This window comes from Schistocerca gregaria, unplaced genomic scaffold (genome assembly GCF_023897955.1).
Source record: "Schistocerca gregaria isolate iqSchGreg1 unplaced genomic scaffold, iqSchGreg1.2 ptg000480l, whole genome shotgun sequence".
NCBI lineage: Eukaryota > Metazoa > Arthropoda > Insecta > Orthoptera > Acrididae > Schistocerca > Schistocerca gregaria.
Genome location: NW_026061890.1, coordinates 2,275,902 through 2,286,475, shown reverse-complemented (window position 1 = coordinate 2,286,475; position 10,574 = coordinate 2,275,902).

The following is a 10,574-nucleotide window of genomic DNA, read 5'->3' as shown; positions in this document are numbered from 1 at the left end:
GTGTTGATGAAACACAGAAATTGCATCGGGCTTGAATACAACAGTCACCATGCGCACTTTCCTCCATGGGAGTAATGTCTCTAACAGTCTACGCTTTGATCATTCGCTGGAAGACCAGTAGTAGTTTCCGATGCACATCTGGAGGCATTCTGTAATCTGTGGACAATCTGAGTGTTGATGAAACACAGAAATAGCATCGGGATTGAATACAACAGTCACCATGCGCACTTTCCTCCATGGGAGTAATGTCTCAAACAGACTACGCTTTGATCGTTCCCTGGAAGACCAGTAGTTATTTCCGATGCACATCTGGAGACATTCTGTAATCTGTGGACTATCATAGAGTTGATGAAACACAGAAAATGCATCGGGATTGAGTACAACAGTCACCATGCGCACATTCCTCCATGTGAGTAATGTCTCAAACAGTCTACGCCTTGATCGTTCCCTGGAAGACCAGTAGTAGTTTCCGATACACATCTGGAGACATTCTGTAATCTGTGGACTATCAGAGTGTTGATGAAACACAGTAGTTGCATCGGGATTGAATACAAATGTCACCATGCACACTTTCCTCCATAAAATTAAGTCTCAAAAAGACTACGCTTTGATCGTTCCCTGGAAAACCAGTAGTAGTTTCCGATGCACATCTGGAGGCATTCTGTAATCTGTGGACTATCAGAGTGTCGATGAAACACAGAAATTGCCTCGGGATTGAATACAACAGTCACCATGCGCACTTTCCTCTATGGGAGTAATGTCTCAAAGAGTCTACGTCTTGATCATTCCCTGGAAGACCAGTAGTAGTTACCGATGCACATCTGGAGGCATTCTGTAATTTGTGGACTATCAGAGTGTTGATGAAACACAGAAATTGCATCGGGTTTGAATATAACAGTCACCATGCGCACTTTCCTCCATGGGAGTAATGTCTCTAACAGTCTACGCTTTGATCATTCGCTGGAAGACCAGTAGTAGTTACCGATGCACATCTGGAGGCATTCTATAATTTGTGGACTATCAGAGTGTTGATGAAACACAGAAATTGCTACAGGATTGAATACAACAGTTACCATGCGCTCTTTCCTCCATGGAAGTAATGTCTCTAACAGTCTACGCTTTGATCGTTCTCTGGAAGACCAGTAGTAGTTTCCGATGCACATTTCGAGGCATTCTGTAATCTGTGGACTATCAGAGTGTTGATGAAACACAGAAATTGCATCGGGATTGAATACAACAGTTACCATGCGCTTTTTCCTCCATGGAAGTAATTCTCAAACAGTCTACGTTTTGATCGTTCCCAGGAAGATCAGTAGTAGTTTCCGACGCTCATCTGGAGAAAATCTGTAATCTGTGGACCTTCAAAGTGTTGATGAAACACAGAAATTGCTTCGGGATTGAATACAACAATCACAATGCGCAGTTTCCTCCATGGGAGTAATGTCTGAAACAGTCTACGCTTTGATCGTTCCCTGGAAGATCAGTAGCAGTTTACGATGCACATCTGGAGGCATTCTGTAATCTGCGGACTATCAGACTGTTGATGAAACACAGAAATTGCATTGGGATTGAATACAACAGGCACCATGACCCCTTTCCTCCATGGGAGTAATGTCTCAAACAGTCTATTCTTTGACCTACCCTGGAAGACCAGAAGTGGTTTCCGATGCACATCTGGTGGCATTCTGTAATCTGTGGACTATCAGAGTTTTGATGAAACACAGAAATTGCATCGGAATTGAATACAACAGTCACCATGCGCACTTTCCTCCATGGGAGTAATGTCTCAAACAGTCTACGCTTTGATCGTTCCCTGGATGACCAGTAGTAATTTCATATGCATATCTGGAGCCATTCTGTAATCTGTGGACTATCAGAGTGTTGAAGAAACACAGATATTGCATCGGGATAGAATACAACAGTTACCATGCGCTCTTTCCTCCATGGAAGTAATTCTCAAACAGTCTACGTTTTGATCGTAACCAGGAAGATCAGTAGTAGTTTCCGACGCTCATCTGGAGACAATCTGTAATCTGTGGACCTTCAAAGTGTTGATGAAACACAGAAATTGCCTCGGGATTGAATACAACAGGCACCATGACCCCTTTCCTCCATGGGAGTAATGTCTCAAACAGTCTATTCTTTGACCTACCCTGGAAGATCAGTAGTAGTTTCCGACGCTCACCTGGAGACAATCTGGAATCTGTGGACCTTCAAAGTGTTGATGAAACACAGAAATTGCCTCGGGATTGAATACAACAGGCACCATGCGCACTTTCCTCCATGGGAGTAATGTCTCTAACAGTCTACGCTTTGATCATTGGCTGGAAGACCAGTAGTAGTTTCCGATGCACATCTGGAGGCATTCGGTAATCTGTGGACCTTCAAAGTGTTGATGTAACACAGATATTGCATCAGGAGTGAATACAACAGTCACCATCCGCATTTTCCACCATGGGAGTAATTCTCAAGCAGGCTAAGATCTGATCGTTCCCTGGAAGACCAGTAATAGTTTCCGATGCACATCTGGAGGAATTCTGTAATCTGTGGACTATCTGAGTGTTGATGAAACACAGAAATTGCATCGGGCTTGAATACAACAGTCACCATTTTCACTTTCCTCCATGGGAGTAGTGTCTCAAACAGTCTACGTTTTGATCGTTCCCTGGATGACCGGTAGTAGTTTCCGATGCACATCTGGAGGCAATCTGCAATCTGTGGACTATCAGAGTGTTGATGAAACACAGAAAATGCATCGGGATTGAATACAACAGTTAACATGCGCTCTTTCCTCCATGGAAGTAATTCTCAAACAGTCTACGTTTTGATCGTAACCAGGAAGATCAGTAGTAGTTTCCGACGCTCATCTGGAGACAATCTGTAATCTGTGGACCTTCAAAGTGTTGATGAAACACAGAAATTGCCTCGGGATTGAATACAACAGGCACCATGACCCCTTTCCTCCATGGGAGTAATGTCTCAAACAGTCTATTCTTTGACCTACCCTGGAAGATCAGTAGTAGTTTCCGACGCTCACCTGGAGACAATCTGGAATCTGTGGACCTTCAAAGTGTTGATGAAACACAGAAATTGCCTCGGGATTGAATACAACAGGCACCATGCGCACTTTCCTCCATGGGAGCAATGTTTCAAACAGTCTACGTTTTGATCGTTCCCTGGAAAACCAGTAGTAGTTTCCGATGCACATCTGGAGGCATTCTGCAATCTGTGGACTATCAGAGTGTTGATGAAACACAGAAAATGCATCGGGATTGAATACAACAGTCACCACGCGCACTTTCCTACATGGGAGTAGTGTCTCAAACAGTCTACGTTTTGATCGTTCCCAGGAAGATCAGTAGTAGTTTCCGACACTCATATGGAGACAATGTGTAATCTGTGCACAATCGAAGTGTTGATGAAACACAGAAATTGCCTCGGGATTGAATACAACAGTCACCATGCGCACTTTCCTCTATGGGAGTAATGTCTCAAAGAGTCTACGTCTTGATCGTTCCCTGGAAGACCAGTAGTAGTTACCGATGCACATCTGGAGGCATTCTGTAATTTGTGGACTATCAGAGTGTTGATGAAACACAGAAATTGCATCGGGTTTGAATATAACAGTCACCATGCGCACTTTCCTCCATGGGAGTAATGTCTCTAACAGTCTACGCTTTGATCATTCGCTGGAAGACCAGTAGTAGTTACCGAGGCACATCTGGAGGCATTCTGTAATTTGAGGACTATCAGAGTGTTGATGAAACACAGAAATTGCTACAGGATTGAATACAACAGTTACCATTCGCTCTTTCCTCCATGGAAGTAATGTCTCTAACAGTCTACGCTTTGATCGTTCTCTGGAAGACCAGTAGTAGTTTCCGATGCACATCTGTATGCATTCTGTAATTTGTGGACCTTAAAAGTGTTGATGAAACACAGAAATTGCATAGGGATTGAATACAACAGTCACCATGCACAGTTTCCTCCATTTGGAGTAATGTCTCAAACAGTCTACGTTTTTGATCGATTGAAAGGAAGACCAGTAGTAGTTTCCGATGCACATCTGGAGGCAATCTGTAATCTGTGGACCATCAGAGTGTTAATGAAACCCAGAAATTGCATCGGGATTAAATACAACTGTCACCATGCGCTCTTTCCTCCATGGGAGTAATGTCATCAAACAGTCTACGCATTGATCGTTCCCTGGAAGACCAATAGTAGTTTCCGATGCACATCTGGAGGCATTCTATAATCTGTGCCCTATCAGACTGTTGATGAAACACAGAAATTGCATCTGGATTGAATACAAAAGTCACCATGCGCATTTTCCTCCATGGGAGTAATGTCTCAAACAGTCTACGCTTTGATCGTTCCTATTAAGACCAGTAAGAGTTTCCGATGCACATCTGGATGCAATCTGTATTCTGTGGACTATTAGAGTGTTGATGAAACACAGAAATTTCATCGGGATTGAATAAAACAGTCACCATCCGCACTTTCCTCCATGGGAGTAATGTCTCAAACAGTCTACGGTTTGATTGTTCCCTGGAAGACCAGTAGTAGTTTCCGATGCACATCTGGAGGCATTCTGTAATCTGTGGACTATCACAGTGTTGATGAAACACAGAAATTGCATCGGGATTGAATACAACAGTCACCATGCGCACTTTCCACCATGGGAGTAATTTCTCAAACAGACTACGCTTTGATCGTTCCCTGGATGACTATAAATAGTTTCCGATGCACATCTGGAGGAATTCTGTAATCTGTGGATTATCAGACTGTTGATGAAGCACAGAAATTGCATCGGGATTGAATACAACAGTCACCATGCGCACTTTGCTCCATGGGAGTAGTGTCTCAAACAGTCTACGCTTTGATCGTTCCGTGGATGACCAGTAGTAGTTTCATATGCACATCTGGAGGCATTCTGTAATCTGTGGACTATCAGAGTGTTGATGAAACACAGAAATTGCATCGGGCTTGAATACAACAGTCACCATGCGCACTTTCCTCCATGGGAGTAATGTCTCTACAGTCTACGCTTTGATCATTCGCTGGAAGACCAGTAGTAGTTTCCGATGCACATCTGGAGGCATTCTGTAATCTGTGGACAATCTGAGTGTTGATGAAACACAGAAATAGCATCGGGATTGAATACAACAGTCACCATGCGCACTTTCCTCCATGGGAGTAATGTCTCAAACAGACTACGCTTTGATCGTTCCCTGGAAGACCAGTAGTTATTTCCGATGCACATCTGGAGACATTCTGTAATCTGTGGACTATCAGAGAGTTGATGAAACACAGAAAATGCATCGGGATTGAGTACAACAGTCACCATGCGCACATTCCTCCATGTGAGTAATGTCTCAAACAGTCTACGCCTTGATCGTTCCCTGGCAGACCAGTAGTAGTTTCCGATACACATCTGGAGACATTCTGTAATCTGTGGACTATCAGAGTGTTGATGAAACACAGAAGTTGCATCGGGATTGAATACAAATGTCACCATGCACACTTTCCTCCATAAAATTAAGTCTCAAAAAGACTACGCTTTGATCGTTCCCTGGAAAACCAGTAGTAGTTTCCGATGCACATCTGGAGGCATTCTGTAATCTGTGGACTATCAGAGTGTCGATGAAACACAGAAATTGCATCGGGATTGAATACAACAGTCACCATGCGCACATTCGTCCATGGGAGTAGTGTCTCAAACAGTCTACGTTTTGATCGTTCCCAGGAAGATCAGTAGTAGTTTCCGACGCTCATCTGGAGACAATGTGTAATCTGTGCACCTTCAAAGTGTTGATGAAACACAGAAATTGCCTCGGGATTGAATACAACAGTCACCATGCGCACTTTCCTCTATGGGAGTAATGTCTCAAAGAGTCTACGTCTTGATCATTCCCTGGAAGACCAGTAGTAGTTACCGATGCACATCTGGAGGCATTCTGTAATTTGTGGACTATCAGAGTGTTGATGAAACACAGAAATTGCATCGGGTTTGAATATAACAGTCATCATGCGCACTTTCCTCCATGGGAGTAATGTCTCTAACAGTCTACGCTTTGATCATTCGCTGGAAGACCAGTAGTAGTTACCGATGCACATCTGGAGGCATTCTGTAATTTGTGGACTATCAGAGTGTTGATGAAACACAGAAATTGCTACAGGATTGAATACAACAGTTACCATGCGCTCTTTCCTCCATGGAAGTAATGTCTCTAACAGTCTACGCTTTGATCGTTCTCTGGAAGACCAGTAGTAGTTTCCGATGCACATCTCGAGGCATTCTGTAATCTGTGGACTATCAGAGTGTTGATGAAACACAGAAATTGCATCGGGATTGAATACAACAGTTACCATGCGCTTTTTCCTCCATGGAAGTAATTCTCAAACAGTCTACGTTTTGATCGTTCCCAGGAAGATCAGTAGTAGTTTCCGACGCTCATCTGGAGAAAATCTGTAATCTGTGGACCTTCAAAGTGTTGATGAAACACAGAAATTGCTTCGGGATTGAATACAACAATCACAATGCGCAGTTTCCTCCATGGGAGTAATGTCTGAAACAGTCTACGCTTTGATCGTTCCCTGGAAGATCAGTAGCAGTTTACGATGCACATCTGGAGGCATTCTGTAATCTGCGGACTATCAGACTGTTGATGAAACACAGAAATTGCATTGGGATTGAATACAACAGGCACCATGACCCCTTTCCTCCATGGGAGTAATGTCTCAAACAGTCTATTCTTTGACCTACCCTGGAAGACCAGAAGTGGTTTCCGATGCACATCTGGTGGCATTCTGTAATCTGTGGACTATCAGAGTGTTGATGAAACACAGAAATTGCATCGGAATTGAATACAACAGTCACCATGCGCACTTTCCTCCATGGGAGTAATGTCTCAAACAGTCTACGCTTTGATCGTTCCCTGGATGACCAGTAGTAGTTTCATATGCATATCTGGAGCCATTCTGTAATCTGTGGACTATCAGAGTGTTGAAGAAACACAGATATTGCATCGGGATAGAATACAACAGTTACCATGCGCTCTTTCCTCCATGGAAGTAATTCTCAAACAGTCTACGTTTTGATCGTAACCAGGAAGATCAGTAGTAGTTTCCGACGCTCATCTGGAGACAATCTGTAATCTGTGGACCTTCAAAGTGTTGATGAAACACAGAAATTGCCTCGGGATTGAATACAACAGTCACCATGCGCACTTTCCTCTATGGGAGTAATGTCTCAAAGAGTCTACGTTTTGATCGTGCCCTGGAAGACCAGTAGTAGTTACCGATGCACATCTGGAGGCATTCTGTAATTTGTGGACTATCAGAGTGTTGATGAAACACAGAAATTTCATCGGGTTTGAATACAACGGTCACCATGCGCACTTTCCTCCATGGTAGTAATGTCTCTAACAGTCTACGCTTTGATCATTGGCTGGAAGACCAGTAGTAGTTTCCGATGCACATCTGGAGGCATTCGGTAATCTGTGGACCTTCAAAGTGTTGATGTAACACAGATATTGCATCAGGAGTGAATACAACAGTCACCATCCGCATTTTCCACCATGGGAGTAATTCTCAAGCAGGCTAAGATCTGATCGTTCCCTGGAAGACCAGTAATAGTTTCCGATGCACATCTGGAGGAATTCTGTAATCTGTGGACTATCTGAGTGTTGATGAAACACAGAAATTGCATCGGGCTTGAATACAACAGTCACCATTTTCACTTTCCTCCATGGGAGTAGTGTCTCAAACAGTCTACGTTTTGATCGTTCCCTGGATGACCGGTAGTAGTTTCCGATGCACATCTGGAGGCATTCTGCAATCTGTAGACTATCAGAGTGTTGATGAAACACAGAAAATGCATCGGGATTGAATACAACAGTTAACATGCGCTCTTTCCTCCATGGAAGTAATTCTCAAACAGTCTACGTTTTGATCGTAACCAGGAAGATCAGTAGTAGTTTCCGACGCTCATCTGGAGACAATCTGTAATCTGTGGACCTTCAAAGTGTTGATGAAACACAGAAATTGCCTCGGGATTGAATACAACAGGCACCATGACCCCTTTCCTCCATGGGAGTAATGTCTCAAACAGTCTATTCTTTGACCTACCCTGGAAGATCAGTAGTAGTTTCCGACGCTCACCTGGAGACAATCTGGAATCTGTGGACCTTCAAAGTGTTGATGAAACACAGAAATTGCCTCGGGATTGAATACAACAGGCACCATGCGCACTTTCCTCCATGGGAGCAATGTTTCAAACAGTCTACGTTTTGATCGTTCCCTGGAAAACCAGTAGTAGTTTCCGATGCACATCTGGAGGCATTCTGCAATCTGTGGACTATCAGAGTGTTGATGAAACACAGAAAATGCATCGGGATTGAATACAACAGTCACCACGCGCACTTTCCTACATGGGAGTAGTGTCTCAAACAGTCTACGTTTTGATCGTTCCCAGGAAGATCAGTAGTAGTTTCCGACACTCATATGGAGACAATGTGTAATCTGTGCACAATCAAAGTGTTGATGAAACTCAGAAATTGCCTCGGGATTGAATACAACAGTCACCATGCGCACTTTCCTCTATGGGAGTAATGTCTCAAAGAGTCTACGTCTTGATCGTTCCCTGGAAGACCAGTAGTAGTTACCGATGCACATCTGGAGGCATTCTGTAATTTGTGGACTATCAGAGTGTTGATGAAACACAGAAATTGCATCGGGTTTGAATATAACAGTCACCATGCGCACTTTCCTCCATGGGAGTAATGTCTCTAACAGTCTACGCTTTGATCATTCGCTGGAAGACCAGTAGTAGTTACCGATGCACATCTGGAGGCATTCTGTAATTTGAGGACTATCAGAGTGTTGATGAAACACAGAAATTGCTACAGGATTGAATACAACAGTTACCATTCGCTCTTTCCTCCATGGAAGTAATGTCTCTAACAGTCTACGCTTTGATCGTTCTCTGGAAGACCAGTAGTAGTTTCCGATGCACATCTCGAGGCATTCTGTAATCTGTGGACTATCAGAGTATTGATGAAACACAGAAATTGCATCGGGATTGAATACAACAGTTACCATGCGCTTTTTCCTCCATGGAAGTAATTCTCAAACAGTCTACGTTTTGATCGTTCCCAGGAAGATCAGTAGTAGTCTCCGACGCTCATCTGGAGAAAATCTGTAATCTGTGGACCTTCAAAGTGTTGATGAAACACAGAAATTGCTTCGGGATTGAATACAACAATCACAATGCGCAGTTTCCTCCATGGGAGTAATGTCTGAAACAGTCTACGCTTTGATCGTTCCCTGAAAGATCAGTAGCAGTTTACGATGCACATCTGGAGGCATTCTGTAATCTGTGGACTATCAGACTGTTGATGAAACACAGAAATTGCATTGGGATTGAATACAACAGGCACCATGACCCCTTTCCTCCATGGGAGTAATGTCTCAAACAGTCTATACTTTGACCTACCCTGGAAGACCAGAAGTAGTTTCCGATGCACATCTGGTGGCATTCTGTAATCTGTGGACTATCAGAGTGTTGATGAAACACAGAAATTGCATCGGGATTGAATACAACAGTCACCATGCGCACTTTCCTCCATGGGAGTAATGTCTCAAACAGTCTACGCTTTGATTGTTCCCTGGAAGACCAGTAGTAGTTTCCGATGCACATCTGGAGGAATTCTGTAATCTGTGGACTATCAGACTGTTGATGCAACACTGAAATTGCATCGGGATTGAATACAACAGTCACCATGCGCACTTTCCTCCATGGGAGTAATGTCTCAAACAGTCTAGGCTTTGATCGTTCCCTGGATGACCAGTAGTAGTTTCATATGCATATCTGGAGGCATTCTGTAATCTGTGGACTATCAGAGTGTTGAAGAAACACAGATATTGCATCGGGATTGAATACAACAGTTACCATGCGCTCTTTCCTCCATGGAAGTAATTCTCAAACAGTCTACGTTTTGATCGTAACCAGGAAGATCAGTAGTAGTTTCCGACGCTCATCTGGAGACAATCTGTAATCTGTGGACCTTCAAAGTGTTGATGAAACACAGAAATTGCCTCGGGATTGAATACAACAGTCACCATGCGCACTTTCCTCTATGGGAGTAATGTCTCAAAGAGTCTACGTTTTGATCGTGCCCTGGAAGACCAGTAGTAGTTACCGATGCACATCTGGAGGCATTCTGTAATTTGTGGACTATCAGAGTGTTGATGAAACACAGAAATTGCCTCGGGATTGAATACAACAGTCACCATGCGCACATTCCTCCATGTGAGTAATGTCTCAAACAGTCTACGCCTTGATCGTTCCCTGGAAGACCAGTAGTAGTTTCCGATACACATCTGGAGACATTCTGTAATCTGTGGACTATCAGAGTGTTGATGAAACACAGAAGTTGCATCGGGATTGAATACAAATGTCACCATGCACACTTTCCTCCATAAAATTAAGTCTCAAAAAGACTACGCTTTGATCGTTCCCTGGAAAACCAGTAGTAGTTTCCGATGCACATCTGGAGGCATTCTGTAATCTG